Source organism: Cervus elaphus, chromosome 19 (assembly GCF_910594005.1).
Source record: "Cervus elaphus chromosome 19, mCerEla1.1, whole genome shotgun sequence".
Classification (NCBI taxonomy): domain Eukaryota; kingdom Metazoa; phylum Chordata; class Mammalia; order Artiodactyla; family Cervidae; genus Cervus; species Cervus elaphus.
The window spans coordinates 48,785,146-48,809,168 of NC_057833.1; the positions used below are offsets into that span (position 1 = coordinate 48,785,146).

At 41.3% G+C, this 24,023-nt stretch overlaps 1 non-coding gene across 1 annotated transcript; it reads right to left on the bottom strand.

The window, feature by feature from the left end:
- Nucleotides 1-355: 355 nt before the first annotated feature.
- On the bottom strand, nucleotides 356-462 carry LOC122676225. Its single transcript, XR_006335507.1, has one exon. It is a non-coding gene; the product is annotated as a U6 spliceosomal RNA (small nuclear RNA).
- Nucleotides 463-24,023: the final 23,561 nt, after the last annotated feature.

The window sequence follows — 24,023 nt, forward strand, 5'->3', positions numbered from 1 at the left end:
TGTACAGGAGGTCCTTATTAGTTATTTATTTTATTTGTAGTAGTGTTTATATGTCAATCCCAATCTCCCAGTTTAGCCCTCTTACCCCCTAGTAACCATATGTTTGTTTGCTATGTCTGTAACTCTATTTTTGTTTTATAGATAAGTATATTTGTACCCTTTTTTAAGATTCCACATATAAGTGATATCATATATTTGTCTTTCTATGCCTGAATTACTTCACTCAATATGACAGTCTCTAGATCCATCCATATTGCTGCAAGTAATACTCCATTGTGTGTATATGTATATATATATATATATATATATATACATACATACCATATCTTCTTTATCCATTCCTCTGTTGATGGACAAAAATATGGACCACTTCATGAATTTGTGTGTCATCCTTGTGCAGGAACCATGATAATCTTCTCTATAATCATTCCAATTTTAGTATGTGAGGCTGAAGTGAGCATTACATTTCTTATTTATTTATTATTTGTCTTCTCTACTGGACTGTAAAATCCCTAAGAACTGGAAATCTGCTTTGTTCACGGCTATATTCCCGCTACCTCAAATCATTCTTGGCACATAGAGAGAACCCCCAAATATTAATAGTTGAGTGGATGAATCAGTGAAGGAAGGAATGAGAAGGCGTCTAGTCACAGATGGGTGGGCAGGAAAGCATTTAAGATACTCCTCAAATCAGCTGTGAGTGGGGAACAAGGCAGGGAATTTGGAACTGTTCCTGCTTGTCTCCAGGTTTACTCCATTCTGTTTTGTTATTGAAGCTCTTCAAATGCTGCAGTGTTGTGATACGCTCTGTGGAGAAACCCATATCTCAAGAAACCAAGGAATCCGCAGACTGCCAGCCATAAGGAGCTGAATCCCATTGACAAGCCCCGTGAGTGAGGGAGGAAGTGAATCCTTCCTTGTTGAGCCCAGAGAGACCCATTTAGGGTCCAGCTAAGCCACGCTTGGACTCTGACCCCCAGGAATTGTGAGAAAATAAATGTTTTAAGCCCTTAAGTTTTGTGGTAATTTGCTACACAGCAAATTAGTTAACTAAGAGCTTGGTTTAGTGACTGGACCAGAAATTCCTTGAAAGCAATGACTATTCATCACTTGTCAGATGAGTGGTTTTTTTTTTAATCCCTGGATGACTTAGAGTTTTAATCTTTTTCTGTGTCTGCATGTATTTTGGGGGAGGGGAAAGCTCTCTCCAGCTGCTGCTAACTAGGCGCTACTTTAAATGTAATGTCTGTATCTCAGCCTTGCTCTCAGTCCTAATACCTCCACCTCATTTATGTGAATCTCCCTGTGGTTGTGATAACATGGACAAGAGTGAAGTTTCCTAAACAAGCAATCACTTTCCACCCTGTCTAGGATGCATAGTTCAAAGAGAGGGATAAGCAGAGAGAGGATTAATTATTATCAGTAACAATGGCCCCTTGATTAGAAATTGGAATGCTGCTCTTCTTAAAGTATTAACCTGTGGCTAACAATCACAGGTTATTGTTACAGATCAAGCTGCTTGACTGTTTCCCTCTTGATTTTAAGATGCACTTCCCTAGAGGTGCAGTCCACAGGAAACGATCTTCCTAGTCTAAATGATGCATCATAGAGGGGACTTTTCTAGAGACACTAAATAATGCTAGCCCCCAGGTTGCCAGCATTTAATCACTCACTTTGAATTTCAGCCAGAGAATGTGATAAATAAAAGGGATTCAACACATCAACTATTGGGTGCAAGCACTTGATTTTTCCATGTGCACATTTTGATACAGGCAATGCTTATACTGAGACATAGAGAATCCTTTTCATCAGACAGCTGACTGAACCTCAAAGTTAAAATTCCTTATTGTACCAGTCAGAGACTCAGGGAAAGATATTTGGCTCTGCCAAGTCATGTGGTCAGCAGCCAAGCTGACAGGGAAACTAAAAAGCAATCGATGTGAACACTTCCCTATATACCAGCTTCTTCTAGGGGAAAGATGTGAGAGCCCAGGAGAAAGGTGGTTAGGTCAGAATCTTTTCATTCAACCCCACATTCCATATTCAAGAAAGGATTTCTACTCTCTATGGGGTGTGTTCTAGGGCCCTAGGGATTGGGAGAACACAGCTGTGTGGCTTTTTTTTACTCAAATTTGTATGCTTCTCCAGCAGATGATTGCTAACACTGGCAGGGCTGGACAAGCCTAGTTCTAATTTCTTAAGGCATGCATGCGCGCACACACACACACACACAAATTAAAGAAGATTTTCTAAGCTGCTTCTGAGGAAGAAGACAAAAAAACTGGAATTATGCAACGGTGTTGGGGGTCAGGCTGGAGACCTGAGACATGAGAATGGATTTGTGAGGGGCCCTCCCTTTAGGTGGGGTGGGTAAGTGCAGTTAATATCGGTAACCCCTGAGTTGGGGGAGGCAGCTCTGTGGAGGGATGCTTCCTGATGCTCAGGGAATTCTTGGCAATGAGAACATTTGGGCTGGTCAGTTAGCAGTGGATCTAAGACTTCATGTAGGTTGAGCCGTCTTTGTTCCTACAGATCCCCTGGAGGAGGGCATGACAACCCACTCCAGTATTATTGGGCTTCCTGGGTTTGATCCCTGGATTGGGAAGATCCCCTGGAGGAGGGCATGGCAACCAACTTCAGTATTCTTGCCTGGAGAATCCCCATGGACAGGGGAGCCTGGCAGGCTACAGTCCATGTGATCGCAAAGAGTCAGACATGACTGAGTGACTAAGCATAGCACAATGCCCTAGGTTAACATGTAAAGTTGTCCAGAAAGTTTTCCCTTGCTAGTATCTGAAGCCCTGGGAAAACCAAAATCTGTAAATAAATATTTTACTTATTTATTTTTAAGTAGTATCGATGGTCTCTGGAGTTCTCTCTGGGCCCCGATTAGCATTAGATTCATTCATTCATTTATGCATCCATTGAATACATTTCTTGAGCACCCCCTTCCTGCCGAATGTTGTTCTAGGCTTTGAGGTCACCAGGGTGTGGAAGTCCCATGAGATCTGTGCCTTCATGGAGTTTACTTTTGTGTGGGGATGGCAGGGACCTAGCACTATCCAGAAGAATGAGTCTGCTGGCTCATTAACTTCTGTGGGCAGTTTTATTCCAATAGTCAGCACAGATGTGATTTCCCCAATGGGCAGCTATTCTTGACTACAAACAGCTGTGAATCAGCATGTCAAAAGCCTTCTTAAAGGAACGCAGTCTTGTCTGAGACTGTGGAAGCTCCAGAGAAAAAGGTTTTTGTCCAGGCCTGGGGAGGCTGTGTGTTGGCAAGGGCACCCAAGAGAAACCCTAAAAACACCTAGGGGTGAGTGTAGCTTGACCACCACCCTAATTTTGTCATCAGAGACGTAAAACACCTCTCAACCTGCACCCCATTGTCACTCCACCGTCATAGCTGGGTCAGCAGACCTGAGGTCCTCTGAAGTCCTCTGAGAATCAGGACAACAGATAAAAACATCTCATCCACTTATTGCGGAAGGGTGCTTTGTGATATGATAGAATGTAAGCAAACTGGCTTGTTCTGAAACGATGTCTGAGAGGAACATGGTTTAAAATGGCAATTCTCAAACCTTCAACAACAGAGCTTCTCACCTCCAGCTGCACATTGACCCAGAGAATTAAATAAGTGACCGATGCCTGACCCAATCCCAGCCCAGCTGGGAGCCACTGCTGTAGCCTGCTCTGAACCAGATGCTGGGTGACCTGCTAGAGGGCAAAGGTAAGTTAAACAGGCCACTGGCAGAGGGCCTTCCAAGCTCATCATAAACTGGTCAATAGATGTACATTTCAAAAGCCAATTTCCAAAAGTTCAAGTCATCTTTCTTGTGGCTAGAAACGTTTAAAATTGTAAAAGCAAATTTTTATTTCCAAAGCAGCTTTGAAGTTTGAATTTTAAAGCTGGCAAGCTGTGCCGTCCTGCAGAAGGGAATATTTTAAATTCCTGGAGAGCATGTCAGAATTTCAAAGGCTAATAATAATAGGTGAAAGCTGACTGATGTCTAGTACCAAGCAGGCCACAAGGTTTAACAGGATCCTAGTCACCAAAAACCTCTGGACCCTCCCTTGGTGTTCTCCATAGAAATAGACAATTGTGGATTTGGAAGGCCAGCCCTTACCCGGCACACGAATCTCTGGACCATCTCTGCTGGAAGGAACGTCACTGCTAGAACAAGTTAGAGACAGAAATACCATTTTCTAGAACACTCTGCACCACTTTAATATATCTGGGTTAGTGTAAGAAAGGCATTATCTTTGGGTTGGCCTGAAAGCAGCAGATGTATCTCAACAGTCTCTATGATGGCCGTGTCCACTCCCCAAGTCCTTCTCTAGCCCACATCCTCAGTTTCTCTGACCATTCTGGGTGTAAGATGTCTTCCAAATTCCTCACTACTTGGTTGTTCTCTCAAGTTTGTCAACGTGCTTCTCAAATGATGACAACCAGGACTAAACACAGGGTATGAAATAGCAGGTGCATCAAGTGCTAGGACAAGATTCAGACACAAGACCACCATGGTCTAGTGCATCTGTAATTGCAGGAGGAGGCCGGGCCCAACTGGGTCAGCATGGGGATTCTGGCATAGTCCCAGATAGACCTGGGAGAGGCACAGATCTTGGGTGACCATAACTGTGTGATCAGAGAAGGATGGACAGGATTTAGCACCAATTTCTAACCAAGGATTACACACAAATGCTAGTCTGTAATTTTAGATCACTCCTTTAATTTTCTTCAGTAAACATCTTGAAAATGTGTGGTCTGCTCTTTGTATTGTCTTTGCATATGGGAAAGAGGGAGCCCCACAGATGGAAAAGAAGGAAAAGCAAGGTAGAAAGTGCTCCCTGTGCTCTGGGCAGGAAGGACCTTGTCGACCTCTGGCATGCAGGCTGAGAAGTCAGAAGCTGTGAAGTCAAACAAAAGTTATTGAGAGGACTGGGTGGTGCCCTAAAGCTAATGGAATAATCTGGAAGCAGGGAGGGATTGAGGCCAAATAATGGGTACTGGTGTTAGTGCCCTATCCCCTGCCAAGAACAGTGGAAGCTCAGTGTTTCAGGAGAGCATGGAGGAGGCAGAGGTGGCACCCCAAATATAGTCGCCAAAAGTCACTTTTCTTGGAGAAGGAAGAGGACAGTTATTTCAAGTCCCTTGCACACCTGTTTCTGTCCTGTGCCAGAGAGTCTGGGCTTTAAAGAATGCTTTAAAGAGTGTCTTGTCTTGGAGAGAGACAAGCTCAGGGTGATTTCCAAGGGTAGAAGACCAGAGGCAGCTATGTCCTTCAGAAGGTGAAGGCTGCTTGGAGAGTGGCAGTCTGGAGGTGAGCAAGCACAATGTTTCCTCCTGTTGGAGCCAGAAAGAGGAACTGTAATTAGAAGTGATGTAATCATTATGCTTGCTTATAGTTTCTGCAGTTGTAATAGTTGAACCTGGAGAGTCTCCCTTTACAGAGAACATGTTCTGTGACTCACCAACAGAGTGCGTTTAATTCAGAAAAAAACCCAGGGCAGGGCCAAAGTCTTAAGTGGTCATATGACTGGGATCATCCTACAGAGGCAGGTACTGAAGATATGTTGACACCAGCCCAGGAGCCACTTTGTCATTTTGTTTAGTCCTAAACATGTCACCACATATAGTAACTACGTAATGAAAGACTTTGTGATTTTTTGGGTAGTTAATGGCTGATGAGGCCACTTTTGATCTGATTTTCTCCTGCTAATTTTACCATCTTCCTGTAAGTAACCTCCTGAAATAACAGAGTTGAGCTGATGAACAATTAACTGTAAGAACTGAAGGTGGGGAACAGGGAGGGGGGACATTTTCCTTGTCTGAAATATCTGAACTCTTTGAGTTCTGACATTGCTTGGCTGACATCCGAAATGATATGACATTGTGGCAGTAGGAAACAAGTACATGCAAAAAACTTCCATGAAAGGATATTTTCCTGTTAGGGCAAAAGCAGCCTATTTTGGGTGCTGTTTCTTTAAACTGAAAGAAGTCAACATTTAGCCTGAATGGATCCTTACAAGCTTCTCTAACAATGCAAACAAAAGACCTAGAGCGATATTAGCCACTATTAGAGTCACTAATAAACGGAGGCACTTCTCTGTGCTATTAGAGAGATATTGCCTAGTAAAATCTACAACATCTCAGATATTCCAGGGGATGTATCATTCTCATGTTTTAGAGAAGAAGGAAGCATGTTTGGAAATGGAATCTGTTGAGATGAATGTCAGCCCATAAGGAATTATGCTGCTTGAAGAGGAATTTAAATGTTCTGAACATGTGCAACTACTCAGTCGTGAAATGTGTTTGTTCATTCACCTACTCATTTATTCACTGAATTAACAGATATTTATTGGGGGTCATCTCTGTGTCCACAGTGGCTCTATGAGTGAGAAGCGGCTCTCTGTAGGGTTCTAACTCTGTAGGAGAGAGACAGTGCATAGTCACGAGTGTCCTCCTGAGATGCAGGCGACAGGATGCTAGTCAGGCACAGGGAGCATCACCCTTACGTTTTGTAAGCTCCTGGTAGCCTTCATATTTGGAAACACGCTGTTAGGGAGGCGACTGATCTCACCTATGTGGTTGAGACTGGAGCCACATGAACCCATGCTTGCTCAACTTCCCTAATCTTCACAGTGAAATGTACACTTTCCTGGTGGTCCAGTGGCTAAGACTCCACACTCCCAATGCAGGGGGCCCAGGTGTGATTCATGGTGAGGGAACTAGGTCCCACATGCTGCAACCAAAAAAAAAAAAGATCCCTTGTGCCACAACTAAGTCCCAATGAAGCCAAATAAAAATAAAGAAAGAAATAAAGAAATGTACCTCTTTACTCACTGTGTTATCCTGTCCTCTTGTTTCAAAGAAAGAAGTGTCCAAGGCAGACCTCGCAGCATCTGATCTCTCTCTTCCCTCTTGATTTTTTTCTACTCTCCATAAACATTCCTGATTCTCCCCTTTTTGCACAGACCATCTTTGTATTCTGCTACTCCTCTGCCTCTATCATTTTCTCTATTTCCATGACCAGTAACTCTTTCACATGGTCTTTCCTCTCTAGGAAAGACCCACCCTCTCCCTGTGAACTCCCTACAGCCCACTAGATGAAGCTAACTGCCAAGGTGATCAGTGACCTCTATGGTATAGAGTTGTGTCCTGATTCTGTCATCTTTTTTTCTATCTTTAGAAATAGAACTCATCTCTGTTATCTGAGTACAACTGCCCAACGAAAGAATGCATTTTCTAGGTTCCCTTGCAGCTTGGTGTTGCCAGGTTCATAGCTTCCAGACCAACCCTTTGAAAGGAAGGGGTGCGTTTTCCATGAAGTCTTTAGTCTTCATGCTGCCTAGACTGTGGAGAGATGACAGGAACAGTCATTTTAATATAGAAACCTCATATGCTCAAGATGGCAGTGCACCAAGGTGAGATTAGCCCAGAACTGTTTAGGCTGGACTGTCACATGAGGGGAAATACGCTTCACACTGTCATTTTTGGCCTTTGTTGTGGGCCTTTGTAGGCTGCTTAGTTGTGTCAGACTCCATGCGACCCCATGGACTGTAGCCCACCAGGCTCCTCTGTCCATGGGATTCTCCAGGCAAGAATGCTGGAGTGGGTTGCCATGCCCTCCTCCAGGGGATCTTCCCGACCCAAGGATCGAATCTGGGTATCCTGCATTGCAGGTGGAGTCTTTACCATCCGAGTCACAGCATCCAAATTGGTATCCTTCAGGGGCAACCCAGTCTTCATCAACACAAGCTTCAAAGTGCTAATTCAATGTCTGTTTCTCAGGCCCCACTCTTCTTGATCTTTCTGCAGCACTGGGGTTCTGTGGATGACCTTCCTTCCTGAAGCTTCCTTCTCCTTGTACTTCCCTGCTTTTGCACAATCCTGCTTCCCTTTATACCTCTCTGACTGTTCCTTCTTTGTCTACCTCCATGGTCCTCCCTTCTCTTTCCCTCCTCTCACCATGGCTTTCTCCACTGATTTTCTCCTCTACATTCAGTGCCTTCATTTGGAAAGCTGATCCTACCCATCAGTTTCAATCCTTCCTTCAGGTCCGCCTCTTTGACAGGTGTAGATGCTTAGCACATAGCACGTGGTGTGATGGTTAAGAGCACAGACTCTGGATCCAGACTGTTCTGTTTGAATCCCAGATCTGCCACTTGGGATCTTGGGTGAGTTACTTAGCCTCCCTCTGCCATGTTTCCTCAAGGATGAAAGAGAGATGACAAGAGTACTTATCTCAGAGGGTTTTTGTGAAGATGAAATGGCTTAAAAGTTGTGCAGCACCTGAAGCAGAACCTGACACCTGGACAGCACCATGACAATGTTGACTCTTGTCGTTGTTGACATCACACCTGGGGAAACAGGTCCAAGGCCCTGACCAAGCTATGGCTGGCCCAGACATTATGTCAGAGTCATAATCACTTCATGGTGCTTTGGTAGCTAGAAATGTGATTGGATTTCTCTACTTGCCTCGATTTCTGATCTGTCTGCTCTGGTCTCTGGGAAATTACAAGACAGTTTTATTCACCTTTGTGTCAATGACTTTTAACACCAATCTTCAGTCCTGCCGCTTCACTAGAGCCCCACTGCTGCCTCTTAAATAATCTACGGCTGTGGCACCTGGAACCCATCTTTCATATCGCTGTCAAAACTGCCTATGTGGGTTCTGCTTGGCTGTTGGAATCATAGGCCTTTTAACTGTGGGGACGATTCATTGTGAGAATTTCCATACACTACCGAGCATTTTCACTAAGTTTCTCTTTCCTTCTCCTGGGTAATTATGGTGTCAGATTTATGTGGATTAGTAGGGAGACCTAATTCTAGAATCAGACTGATCCTAATAAAAATCCAAGCTACTCCTACTAGCATTGGGGAAATTATTTAATTATTCAGTAATTCATAACACATAGCCCACAAGTATGTTAGGTAAAATTGGACCCATTCACATAACACACATAGGGAACTTGGAAAAGGAGGCAGTCAATAAATTTTTTCTCTTATTTTAAAAATAACATTTGTTCATTTACTTTTAATTATAGTTTGTGTTTATTTTCCCATTAACCTTATATGAGGGGCTGAAGGGTCTGAAATTGCTTGTGCCCTTCTCTGTAGGAGAGGCTCACTCTTAGTGATTTGCTGGCAGTGCAGTGACTGAAGAAGTTTAACATGAATGCATTTATATCAGGCTGATTCCAGAAATGAGTTTAAGTGGCGCTTTAATAAGGATTGGCTCACTTCCTTCCCCAGCCATCCTGTGTTGAACAAACGGAGTGGTCAGTTTTTCATCTGACTATACACAGAGCCAGCCCAGAAGGAGCTTTGCTTTTTTTTTTTTAAACAGGAATTGCTACTGATGGTCATTGCCATCTAGCTCTGGTTCTTTTGCTTCTGAAGTCCCGTAACTGATGCTGCGGTGGAGAAAATAAGTAGTTGTCTATATATCCTGCCTCTTGGAGGTACGGGAGCAGGGGTGGGGGCAGGGGGGAGAACAAGCATAGGGTTAAGACAAAATCAAATAGGTTCTTAGTTCTCTCCTCAAGTAATATTTTGACTCCCTTAATAAAAATAAGTTAACCCTCCAACATTGGCACTACAAGAAGACTCCAAATATTATATGGGATATACTTCCACTAAAAATTTGTGTGTTATTTGAAATTCAAGTTTAACCGGGGATCTTCTATCTTTTCTGGCAACCATAACTAGAAGAGCAAGGAAAAGCATTAGGGATGATGGGTTCTATGTGAGAAGAAGAGAGGGCAGGACAATGTTCACTTGGTGAAATAAACTTGTGGATGGAGGATTTTAGTACATGAAGCAGCATGCTCTTTCTGGGTTTGAGTCTAAGGCACTGCACCCTCAGGGCTGCTGGGGCTTGTTTTTCTTTCCTTTTCTGCTTTAGAGAGTATGCCTGAGGGAGGTCTCTATCACCCCCACTGTCCTCAGAGAGGGAGAATCTTCACTTGGACCCAGAGCTGTTTGTTCTTTTGAGAGCCTTCTGAGAAACAGAACTCTGAGGGGGAAAAAGAGATATGCAGTGAAATGCCTAAAGTATAACCTAATCTGGGCCAAATGTAGCCCACAGCATCCTAAAAATGAGACACGTGGGCACCTCCAGCCTCTAATTACACAGTGAGGATGACGCAGATTGGCTGCAGCTCCGGGTTGCTAGAGTGTACAAAACCAGACGTCTCTTTTCTTATGGGAAGTGGGAAAGCAGTCACTTTGGTGATGGTGGGGTGGAGAGACGCATGCATTTAATTCTCATCAGTATGAACATGTTGTTTATTTCTACCTACTTAATATAGTTTTCTGTGAGGTTTAAGGCATCCCAAATGGTCTGTATGTTAAGAACTGAAAGCAAAACAAAGGCACTCAACACTGCGAGTTATTAGGGAAAATGCAAATTAACACAATAAGATACTACTACCTACTTTCTAGAATAACTAAAATTGCAAAGCAAAAACTAACAGCATCACGTACTAGCTAGGCTATAGATCAGCAATGCAAAATGGTACAGTCCCTTTAGAAAACAGTCGGGCAGTTTCTCACAAAGTTAAACATACATTTACTATGACACCAAGAAGTCTTACTCCTGGGATTAAACTAGTTAGTTTCAAGAGAAATAAAAATGCACATCCACAGAAAGACCTGTATGCCAATGTTTATAGTGGCTACATTCATAATAGCCAAGAAACTGGAAACAAAAAAAAGCCCATCAGCTGGTAAATGGATAAACAAAACTGTGGCACATCCACACAATGAAATACTACTCAGCAATATAAACGAACAAGGCTACTGATGCGTGCAAAAGCATAGATGAGTCACAAAAGCACTATGTAAGCAAAAGAAGCCAGATTCAAAGGCTACATGCTCTATGATTCCATTTATGTGATGCTTTGAAACAGGCAAAAAACAATAGGGACAGAAAGTAGATCAGTGGGGTGAGGAATTTATACAAAGGGATATGAGGGAATTTGGGGGGTGATGAACCTGTTCAGTATCATTATTGCAGTAGTGATCACACCATTGTGTTCATTTGTCAAAACTCATTGTATACTCAAAAAAGATGATATTACCCTATGTAAATCAATACAATACACCCAACTTTAAAAAAATCCTAAGGTATTATTTTTATTAGGATATCGTTATCAACTATGTTTATGTGAGCTAATATTAGAACACAATATGTGCCAGTCACTATGCCACACATTACATATTAGATGAGTCTAAGTATATGTATATACACATATGTATATTAGAGTGATTATTAGCTGAGGAAACTAAGGCTCAGAGAGGTTAAGAAACTTGCTCAAGCTCACAAACGGGGGTAAGTGAAAGAGCTGAGATTTGAATCCAGCTGTGTCTGATTCCAGAGCCTTCACATCTTGTGGCCCTAGTTCAAAATGTAAGCATGATTGACTCATAAATCTAGTCAGGGTTTCTCAGTCTACATGATTGACAGTTGAGACTGCATAAGTTTTCGTTTGGGCTTCCCAGGTGGCACCAGTGGTAAAGAACCTGTCTGACAATGCAGGAGACACGAGTTCAATCCCTGGGTTAGGAAGATTCCCTGGCAGAGGGCATGGCCACCCACTCCAGTATTCTTGTCTGGAGAATCCCTTGGACAGAAGGGCCTGGTGGGCTACAGTCCATGGGGTTGCAAAGAGTCGGACATGACTTAGCACACACACAGAGGTTTCTGTGTGGGGGTTGTCCTGTGCGTTGTAGAATGTTTAGCAATGTCCCTGCCTCTGCCTGCTGGATGCCAGTAGTCCTCCCTCAGTTGTGACAACCAAAAATATCTTCAGACGTTGCCAAACGTACGCTGGGGGCAACCACCTCCCCATTAAAAATACTGAGATTTCAGGGAGACTGTCTCAAAGAAAGACCAATACGGGGTCATTGTGAGTACTAAAGACTCAGAGAAGGTATCTCGCATATTTGGGTAGCTGGAGCTCTCAGTTAGCTTGGAGCATTTGAGTAGTGGGTGAATCCTTAAAAGTTAATTCTCCATAAGGCTCAGGTGCAGAATATATATGCACATGGACATAGAAATACAAGGATGAAACTATGAAGTTTCATGCTAAATAACTATGTCAAAATGCATGTTTTTCCTCCAATAGTCAGTCACTGTGAGGAGCTTTACACTTGGGCCAGAGGTGCCTCATTATCTAGGGTGGTGCTGGGGCTGTCCTTGGAAACTGCTTCAGCTTTGAAATCTCTACCCATGGCAAGTCTTCATCTTTTTGGTAACACTAGCAATTACCAAAAATGATGAGCAAGGGGATAACCATATTGGGTGGTTATGTTTTTCTCAAAAAGTAGATGTGACAACATAGTAATAAGGTTGATCTTTCTCTGCAAAGTTTTTTTGGTGATTGTTGTGCATTTGATGGTTTTTAAACAAGTAATACAGTTATAATACTAGCTACCAGTCATGGAGAGCTTATTACATGCTTCGTAGTTTGCAATATTCATTTCACTGAATCATTGTAAGAACTTTGAGATCTATCACCAGATATAAAACTGAACTCAAAATGGATCAACAACCTAAATGTAAGAGCTAAAACTTACAGTTTTATAGCTAAAACTATTAGAAAATATAGTTGTAAATCCTTGTGACCTTGGATTAGGTAATGTTTTAAAAAATATGACACCCAAAGCACATGCAATAATAAAGAACAAATTGAACTTCATCAAAATTGAAAGCTTTTGGGACTTTCCTGGTGGTCCAGTGGTTAAGAACCTGCCTGCCAATGCAGGGGACGTGGGTTCGATCCCCGGTCTAGGAAGATCCCACATGCTGAGGGGCAGCTAAGCCTGTTCACTCTAGAGCCCATGCTCCAAAACAAGAGAAGCCACCACAATGATAAACCTGCATACAGCAATGAAGAGTAGCCCCTGCTCGCTGCAACTGGAGAAAGCCCACAGGGAGCAATGAAGACCCAGTGCAGCCAACAAAAAACAAAATAACAAACAAAAAAACTCAGCCTGCACACTGCAGAGAGAAGCATATGTACCGTAAGTAAGACTCAACATAGCCAAATAAATAGTAAATATTAAAAAAAAAAACTCATAAAAAATAAAATAATTCTAAAATGAGCAAAGTAAATACACATTTCTCCAAAGAAGATATGCAAATGACCAATAAACATGTGAAAAGATACTCAATATCATTAGCCATCAGGGACATGCAAATCAAAACCACAATGAGATACCACTTCACACCCAGTGGGATGACTGTGAGAAAAAAGACAGACAACACCAAGTGTTGGCAAGGATGTGGAGTAATTGGAACAGTCATACATTGTTGATGGGAATGTAAAATAGTGCAGCTGCTGTAAAAATGTTTGGCAGTTCTCAAAAAGTTAAACATAGAGTTACCATATGACTCAGCAATTCCACTCATAGATATGGGCCCAAGAGAAATAAAATCTATGCCCCCAACAAAAACTTGTACAGGAGTGTTTATAGCAACAGTATTCATAATAGCTAAAAAATGGGAAAAAAAAACCCAAAGGTCTGTCAACTGATGAATAGATAAACAAATTGTGATACCTTCACTCAGTGGAATATTAACCAGCCATAAAAAGGAATAAAATAGGTTACATGTTATTACGTGGATGAACCTTGAAAATACTGTATGATTCCATTTATATGAAATTCCCAGAATAGCCAAATACAGAGAGGCGGAATGTAGACGAGTGGTCACCAAAGACTGGGAGGAAGAGAGCTTGGGGAGTGACTGCTTAGGGGTTTGGGGCTTCTTTCTGGGGTGATGAAATGTTCTGGATTAGATAGTGGTGATGGCTATACACCTTTGTGAATATACTAAAAAATACCAAGTTGTAAACTTTAAAAGGGTGAATTTTGTGGTGAATTATATCTCAACTTTTAAAAAAAAGAACTCTGTGAAGTGATTACTATTATTATCTGTACTTTACGTAACAGAAAACGCACGTTCAGAGACAACCAGTTATTCTAAGTGACTGAATAAGATGTGAAAATCCCCCTTTGCACCTCTAAACATTTGGCAGTTTGGTATGTTTGCTTATAGTCCTTTTTCTATGCATCATGTGTGTGTGTGATATAAATGTAATATAAATCATGTTATACCTATTGTCCTACATTTTGCTGGTTGTTTTATTCTGTGCTTTATTTTAGAGATCAGTCCATGCAAATGTATGTAGAAAAGAGATAGAGACAAAGACAGAATGAGAGAAAAGAGTTCTTAGGATTTCCTACAATGAATGCATTATAATTGATTTAATCATTTCTCCTGTCAGTGGATATTTCAGTTCATCCATACCATAAACAGGCTTTCCTTGTGTCTCAGCTGGTAGAGAATCTGCCTGCAATGCAGGAGACCTGGGTTTGATCTCTGGGTTGGGAAGATCCCCTGGAGAAGGGAACAGCTACCCACTCCAGTATTCTGACCTGGAGAATTTCATGGACTGGGGTTGCAAAGAGTCAGACACCACTGAGTGACCTTCACATACCATAAACAATGTGTTTATTCCCCAGAGTCCCATCCTTGCTGGTCTCCCCACTCTCCCTGGATTTTCTCTCCTCTCCTCTTATGTTACTCCCTATCCAGTGGTCCCTACTCAGTACTTCCATTAGGCAAGAGGGTTCTTCCCTGACTTGTGTACTTTGGAGATTCCTTCATATGCAAACATATACAGTATAAATGAATGGAGGACTACCTGAGCACCTTTGTCATCCAGGATCAGCACAGGTACTCAGGTATCAGCATAAGTACTCAGCACAGGTACAGAGGGATCCGTATCTGTAAACATCCACTTTACTAATACTGTTCAAGTCCCAAGGAAACACTTCTCCACATCTTTTGCCCTATGTCCCTAAAACAAAAGGCAGCTGCCTCTAAATTCCTGCTGCTGACATAGAGATTGATGCTGCTTCTGAGTTTGAAGAGGATTTGAGCAGGGTAAGTATTTAGACAATTAACTGGTCAAATCCTTTCTCTCAGACTGCATGAAGTATAACAGATACTTGCATAACGAAGTGTTTCCCACTAACTGTAGAAAATGGATGATGAACCTCCATTTTCTTGCTTCTCTTCATGTTCTAAATTCTGATTCTCCTATTGTTGTGCAGAATGGTGGAGGACCATTTTGCAGTATTAAACAAAATTATTATTTTAAGTTATATATCCTGTTATTTACTATATCCTATTATTTAAAATTTGTATATATGTAGGTCTATATGTAGGTCTGTGCAGCTATGAAGATAATCAGTTCTTCACATTGACAACCAGATGGATTGTGGTAGATTGCATAGATAGCTTCTTATAATGCTTCCCATCCCTGTCCAGTCATGGCATTTCTCCCATCAAGAAGCAGAGTCTGTTTCTTTCCATCTGGAATGACCTTATGATTTGTTTTGACCAGTAGAAAGTGACAGAAGTCTGCGGAAGAACAGGGTCGGGGGCTGGGAGGGCTAGTTAGGGAGTTTGGGATGGACATGTACATACTGCTGTGTTTAAAATGGATACCCAACAAGGAGCTACTATATAGCTCAGGGAACTCCGCTCAATGTTATGTAGCAGCCTGGATGGAAGAGGAGTTTGGAGAAGAATTAGTTTTAGAAGAGTGTTAGTTGCTCAGTTGTGTCCTATTCTTTGCGACCCTAACAAATAATGGAGTGGGTAGCCATTCCTTTCTCCAGGGGATTTTCGCAACCCAGTTCTGGCTGAGCTTCCGTACAACTGCAGGCTCATGAAAAGCTCAGGAGAGACTAGGAGAAAAAGCCAGTCAGCCAGTCCACAGAATGGTGAGAGATAAGAGCTCATGATTTTAAGGTACTAAGTTTTCAGATGATTAGTTGTGTGGCAAGAGAAAATGAAAACATGAATTGCTAGAGTTGCTAATAGTTTTATCTTTCTAAAAATATTTAATACATTTTAAATTGTCAAAAAATTAAGACTTTCAACTTTTGCTTTTGCTTTAAATTGATATTCATTCATTGTAATTTGTATCTTGCTTTTTAATTTTAATAGTTCTGAATAGTTTGGAAGAAAAAGAATTTTTAGAAACATTCATGAAAGGTAATTGAAATTTTTTACATTTCTTTGATTTCCATTTTAATGAAAATTTACTAAAAAATTTTTGTGAACTTTGAATAGTTACATTTATTGTTTAACCCTTTGAATCATTATTGTCAGTTGCATACAGATTATGTGAAAATCTTCATTATAACAACTTCATTGAAAATTCTGCTGAGATGAAGGCATGGAAAATAAATTTCATAAAGGAAATGAACAATAATTTATGAATTACATACTTCATGTATTACATAATTTTTTGTAATACTTTATGTATTACATAAATTACATACTTTATGACTTATCCTAATCACTGACCCATCAACAGAACTCCCAAGGCATCTGCCATTTTGCCAATTTTCAGGAATATAAAAAACCATCTCTTTATACACATTTTTTAAAATTTTGTCATTATGAAGGTATATGTGTCATAGGAAAAGGAGACAGTGTATTTTATTTAAAAATAACTTAGTCTGATTGATAACTTACAAACATTTAAATATTAAAGTTCAGGTTATGTGTACTCTTGCCCCAGGCTCTGCAAATGTTGGGGACCAGCTTTTCTGTCACCATCTTCCCTTCTACCATCTGATGTGTATATTCATTTGCCTACTAAACAGTGTACCTGTTTGCTAGAACTTCAAAATTGGCTTGTCCACAACAAAATTCGTTACCTTTCTCTACTAAACTTCCTCCTTCTTTGGGCAATTTCTCTGTCACTCAAGCTAGAAACTCATCCCGGCTTTCTTCATCCAGTTCCTCTCTCTTTAACTTTCTAAATAATTCTCAAATCTATAATTTTCACTCATCTTTGGCACACATGCCCCAGTTTAGGCCTTGAAGGGCAGCATTGCCTGGAGCAGTGCTTCTCTAACTTCAATGACCTGGAGGGCCTGGCTGTGTTAAAACAGATTACTGGGCCCTGCCCCCAGAATTTCTGATTCACTTAGTCTGAAGTGGGACATGACAATTTGCGTTTCCAATGACTTCCTTGGTGCTGCTGCTGCTGGACTACAATTTGAGCCCTAGTGATCTATGGGCTGATTTCAAATTTTACTCCTCTTATTTACTGTGTGATCTTGGGCAAGTTACTTAGTTTTTCTAGGCCTGTTTCCTGGTATATAGCATGGTGATAAAAGTCTTAGGTTTGAGAGTTGAATTAAATGAGATAATACAGTAAAGCACTTTCAATAAGCCTGGACAAACAAGGCCTTAAAAACAGTAGTTATCAAGGCCCTCATCATCTTTCTCCTGGACTTACTACTGGTCTTCTCTATCCCTCATAAAACCATCTGAGTGATTTTTTTCTCTCTCTGACCACAATCTCTTCCTTTCTATTGATGCTTACCAAATAGCATTTCAACACTTTCAAATTTCTTCCAATTTTTAAAAAACCTATAATCTGGCTTTGACTCCATTCTTTCCCCCTGCCATCCTATCTCTATCCTTTCCTTCATACCTGTGTGAAAGTCGCTCAATTGTTTCCAACTTTTTGAGAGTCCTTGGAACTCTCCAGGCCCGAATACTGGAGTGGGTAGCCTATCCCTTCTCCATAGGATCTTCTCAACCCAGGAATTGAACTGGGGTCTCCTGCATTGCAGGTGGATTCTTTACCACCTGATCTAAGCATCTTTTTTAAAAACATTTTTAATTGGTGTGTAGCTGCCTTACAATGTTGTGTTATCTTCTGCTGTACAGAAAAATGAATCAACTATATGTATACATATATCCCCCCTTTTTAGGATTTCCTTCACATTTACATCACCACAGAGCACTGAGTAGAGTTATATACACTGGGTTCTCGTTAGTTACCTATTTTATACATAGTAGTGTATATATATCAATCTCCATCTCCCAATCCATTCTACCCCTCTTCCCACTTTGGTATCCATATGTTCTCTATTCTGTGTCTCTATTTCAGCTTTGCAGAAAAGATCATCTATGCCATTTTTCTAGATTTCACACATATGCATTAACATATGATATATTTTTTTCTCTTTCTGACTTACTTCATTCTATGTGACAGTCTCTAGGTCCATCCACATCTCTACAAATGACCCAATTTCATTCCTTTTAATGGCTGAGTAATACTTCACTGTGTATATGTAGTACATCTTCTTTATCCATTCCTCTGTTAATGGACATTGAGGTTACTTCCATATCCTGGCCATTGTAAATATTGCTGCAATGAGTACTGGGTTGCATGTATGTTTTTGAATTATAGTTTTTTCCGGGTACATGCTCAGGAGTGAGATTGCTGGATCATATGGTATTTCTACTTTTAGCTTTTTAAGGAACCTCCATACTGTTCTCCATGGGTCTTCGTCGGTGTCTCAGTGGTAAAGAAATAGCCTGCAATCCAGGAGACTCGGGAGATGTGGGTTCAACACCTGGTTCAGGAAGATCCCCTGGAGGAGGGCATGGCAGCCCACTCCAGTATTCTTGCCTGGAGAATCCCCATGGACAGAGGAGCCTGGTGGGCTGTGGATCATGGAATTGCGAAGAGTTGGACAGGACTAAAGCGGCTTAGCACAGTACAGCATATACTGTTTTCCATAGAGGTACACCAACAGTGTAAGAGGGGCCCCTTTTCTCCACGCCCAACATATAGTTTGTAGATTTTTTGATGATGGCCATTCTGACCAGTGTGAGGTGATATGTCATTGTAGTTTTGATTTGCATTTCTCTTAATAATTAGCAATGTTCAGCATCTTTTCATAGGCATCTTTAAAGAACTGTCTGGGATAGATGTCTTGACTACTTCCATTCTTACTCTTCAGGCCATCAGAGTCTGGCCTTTGCTAAGCCAGCTCTCTCTAAAATAACAAATGGCTTCCCAGGAGATTGCCAAATCTCCTGGACACTTGATCATGCTACAACATTTAATACTGCTGACACATCTTCTGGAGGAGGCAGTTTCAAAAATGGATCCCAGTGATCTCCACCTCCTGGTATTCATTCCCTTTCATGATCCTCTCCCCTTGTGTGTGGGCTGAATTGGTACCTTTCTTCTAAAGAACAGAATAAGACAAATGTGAGGTGCGATGGCGTGGCACTTCTGAGATTAAGTTATAAGAAAGTTGCTTGCACTTTTCCTCAGAGTCTTCTTGCATGTTTGTTCTGTTGATGCAAGCTCCCAAGTTGTGAGGTACCCTATGGCGAGACCCACATGAGAAGGATCCAAGGCCCTCATCCTAACAGATCTTAGGAAATGGAATCCTGCCAACAATTGGCCAGTTTTCTAACAGTTTGGAAGAGGATTCCTTCTCAGTCAATCCTACCAAAGAGACCACAGCCTTGGCTAATAACTGGACTGCAGCCTGGTAATGTAACGTAACAAGAGGCCCCAGCTAAGCAGTGCACAGATTCCTGACCCACAGGAGGAGGAAGATAATAAATGTGCTTTATTTTAAGCCAATACATTTTGGTGTAATTGTTATACACACGTGTGTGCTCAGTTGGTCCAACTCTTTGTGACCCCATGGACTATAGTCTTCCAGGCTCCTCTGTCCATGTGATTTTCCAGCCAAGAATACTGGAGAGGGTTGCCATTTCCTTCTCCAGGGAATCTTCCCTACCCAGGGATTAAACCTGCATCTCCTGAGTCTCCTGCATTGCAGGCAGATTCTTTACCTACTGGGCCATCGCAGAAGCCCATTTATATATTTATATAAAACAATAAATGATATCAGGGAGAAATTGAGGAGGCAGAGCAATGAATGTCATGGAGAGTATACTGTAATATTAAATGGAATGGTCAGATTAGACCTCATGAAGGAAGAGACTGTTGAAGGAAGCAAGAACTGTGCTAAATGAATAAATATTTGGGGGAAGAGGCCTTGACCAGAAACTTAACTGGAGGACTTGAGGAACAGCAAGGTGGTCAGTGTGGCTTGAACAGAGAGACCATGGGGAGATTATTAGAGATGAGGTCAAGGAGGTACCTAAGTCCACATCACGTGCAGTCTTACTGGCCATTGTAAGATTTTGAGTTTTACTCTGAGTATAATAGGGAACCATAGGAGGGTTTAGAGTGAAGAAATCATACAATCACTCTGATTAGAATGTTTAGAATAGGTTGTAGGGAAATCATTCCTCTTCTTTTTTTTTTTTTTTTATTCCTCTTCTTTTTATCTCTCAGCGCCTCCCCCCCACAATTTTTTCTCAGTAAGCCCTTTTTACCTTGTAAATATATGTTGAACCCATCTGTTTAATTTCTGTTGTCACTACCTGTGTCAAACCAACAACTTCCTTTATTTAATCAATCAACTAATACTTCTTGATAAGCATTATGTTCCAGGGACTATTTATTCCCTGGGCTTGGGACACAGCAGTGAAAAAAAACAGCCTGTGTGGAGCTTACATTTCTCCCTTAGATTTATAGCTTTTAAAAACATGCCATCCCTCAAATTGTTTTATGTATATATTTGGTTACGTGGTCATTATATCACCTCTCCTCACCGATGTGTAAATCTTGTGAGATCAGAGACAGTTTCTGTTTTGTTCACCAACTATATTCTCAGTTCCTATAACAGCACCTTTCACATAGGATGTGCTCAATAAATACCAGTCAAATGAATGAACAGACTACTGTAATAACCTCTTAACTGGTCTATTTTCAGAGGCTTTTAAACTTTCTTTGAACTTGACTCACAGGAGGAAAAACATTTTACAGTGTAATCCAGTGAAGAGTCACACACATGCACACACATGAACATAATATAGTTAAAAGTATCATTAGTGTGAAGCTGTCTGATATTATTTATTCTCTCCTATTACATTTCATTGAAAAAACCCTGCCAGTTACAACTTTAAATTTGATTTCAGAATCCTTTAATGGAATTTAATCAGAAGTTTCATGAACACTTCCCTAATGCATTGTCCACAACTAGAGTGTTCTTTCTGACTTGAAAAGTCTTGTCCTGTTACTTTACTGCATAAAATCTTTCAAAGGCAATCTCTGGGTCTCAGGCAGGTTCTCCCAAATGTCCATCTTTTATGGTTGTTCATGTACCAGTGATATTTTAAAATTTGTGTGAATTAAATCACTTTCATTGCTCAGTCCCATCTTGAGCAATAATGTAAGAGAATGTGTTGGATACTTGCATTATGTATTTTCTAGCGCATAGAAAATCCATTAGCTACCAACAAAAGAAAGAAAGAAACACACATTGGTTTGCACACCATCTAAAATCTTGGTACCACTCAGCCACACTTTTGGGAAACCTGCTCTCAGGATAAAGTCAGATGCCACAACATAGCCCATGAGGCACCCTGAAGTTGGCTGTGCTTTCCGCTGCAGACTCTCAGTTGTTTTTTTTTTTTAAACCACTTTCTGCACTCATTCATTGTGAATGACTGGAAGTTCCCCTGAATACACCGAGCTCTGTCTGAGCATGGAGCTCTCTCTGGCTTTGGGACTCTGTACTCGCCATCTCCTTCCTCTGTCCAAGACTCCATCAGAAACCCAGCCCACCACCTTTCAGGTCTCGACTTTGGTCTTATATTGGGAAGGGAGAGCTGCCTGGCCCTAGGTTGAGCCATGTCCTCTCCAGGAGCCTGGCTTGTCCGTCCTAGAGTGTATCTTCCTCTAGTGAAGTGGCTTCCTTGCGTGTTTTACTTCAGCTGAATGTAGACTGAAGCTGAAGCCCTTATCAAGGGCTGGGGGAAGAATATTTTACTTACCATCGTATTTCTAGACTTTAATATAGTACCAGATATTCAGGAATGATCTGGTTGATGAATAAAAGAACAAATGTATAGATTTCTCAAGGAAATGAATAGCAGTAACATTCAGCACATTGCCTGATACTGCTAGGCATTCAAAAAATATTGCTGAATGACTGAAAGAAGTAAATGTTGCTCCTCACCCTAGTGATATTACATTTAAAAAAATTATTTGAGAGATGGTGTCCGATTCAAATGGCTTGGCACTATGTGACATTGTTCTCTACTGTTTGCCCAGGAAGAGGTCAGAAATGAGGTCAGAATGTCTATCCGTGCCTGAAGAGACTTTTGGTCCTTCAGTAAATAGGCTTGCTGCAACAGAGGGCAGACTGTCAGGAAATCTGCAGTAAAGACAGTGTGCTTTTCTCTTAGTGCAAAGTAGCTATAGAGTAAATAAGAAACTTAAAAAATTTTATTTATTTGTTTATTTGGCTGCTCTGGGTCTTAGTTGTGGCACGCAGGATCTTTAGTTGCAGTTTTTGGGATCTAGTTTCCTGACCAGGGATTGAACCCAGGCTCTCTGCAATGGGAGTGTAGAATCTTAGCCACTGGACCACCAGGGAAGTCCCAATATTAAACTTTTGAGTTAATATTAGAATCCATACTTCATGTAGGTTTTCAGTGCACTTAATGTTATCTTACTATATATCCAAATTTTGATGCCAGCATTCTCCTTTTCTGAGATTCCAGAGTACAACCTATGCAGATTTTTAAAAACACTTTTTATTTTGTATTGGGGTATAGCTGATTAACAATGTTGTGGTAGTTTCAGGGGAAGAGCAAAGGGACTCAGCCATATATATACATGTATCCATTCTCCCCCAAACGCCCCTCCCTTCCAGGCTGCCACAAAACATTGAGCAGGGTTCCCCGAATGACCTTTTTACAGGTCATACAAAGTCATGAAAGTCCTTTTCACAGCACTTTTTAAGACTGATGGTACCAATGTTTCTTCCAAGAATGTGTGCCAAAGGGTATATAATAAAAGTTTCACAATAACTAAATTGTACTCCAGAACTTTTATTTTTCTCTTTTGTAATATCTCTACTCTCTGGCATCAGGGAATGCAATATTTGATATAAGTGGAGTTTCCAAACATTGATATTTACTCTTGTAAATACCAAAACATTAAAAAAAAAGAGAGAGAGAAAGATGGGGACTTTCCAAAAGTATTGCACACTTCTCTGACTTTTTAAATAAAATGCCTGCAATGTTAATAGTTCTTTGTTGATTTGAGGCTCTACCTACAGATATCAGTGATTTGGATGTCATGTCTCTCTGTGTTAGAGTTCAGCGGAGCACACATGGAGACTCCCATGATGTGGGGCCTGAGGCTAACTGGATGATCACTTTAGTGGTGACAGCCTCAACCCTAGCACTCCATTCTTGTGCATCTTGACCTTTCACCTGAGTCTCCCCCTGAATCCCTCCAAACCATAGCTATCTGATAGATGATGAACTTCAGTGCAATCCAGGACCTCTTTTATCTCTTTTGCTGAGTCTTGCATATGCGCTTTTCATAAATGTTTATCCCGGATACTAACAGGTAGGAAGATGGTCATTTTGGAGGAACTCCTTCGTTGTGTTGATCTTTACAATTGTTTGTGTGAATGCTTAGTCACTCAGTTGTGTCCGACTCTTTGAGACCCCATAGACTGTAACCTGCCAGGCTCCTCTGTCCATGGGATTCTCTAGGCATTCTCCAGGCAACAATACTGGAGCAGGTTGCTATTTCCACCTCCAGGGAATATTCCTGACCCAGGGACTGAACCTGTGTCTCCTGCATTGCAGGCAGATTCTTTACTCACTGAGTCATCAGGGAAGCCCTCACAATTATTTCAGTTCAGTTCAGTCGCTCTATCATGTCTGACTCTTTGCAACCCCATGGACTGCAGCACACCAGGCCTCCCTGTCCGTCGCCATCTCCTGGAGATTACTCAAACTCATGTCCATTGAATCGGTGATGCCATCTAACCATCTCATCCTCTGTCATCCCCTTCTCCTGCCTTCAATCTTTCCCAGCATCAGGGTCTTTTGCAATGAGTCAGTTCTTCGCATCAGGTGACCAAAGTATTGGAGTTTCAGCTTCAGCATCAGTCCTTCCAATGAATATTCAGGACTGATTTCCTTTAGGATGGACTGGTTGGATCTCCTTGCTGTCCAAGGGACTCTCAAGAGTCTTCTCCAACACCACAGTTCAAAAGCATCAGTTCTTTGGCGCTC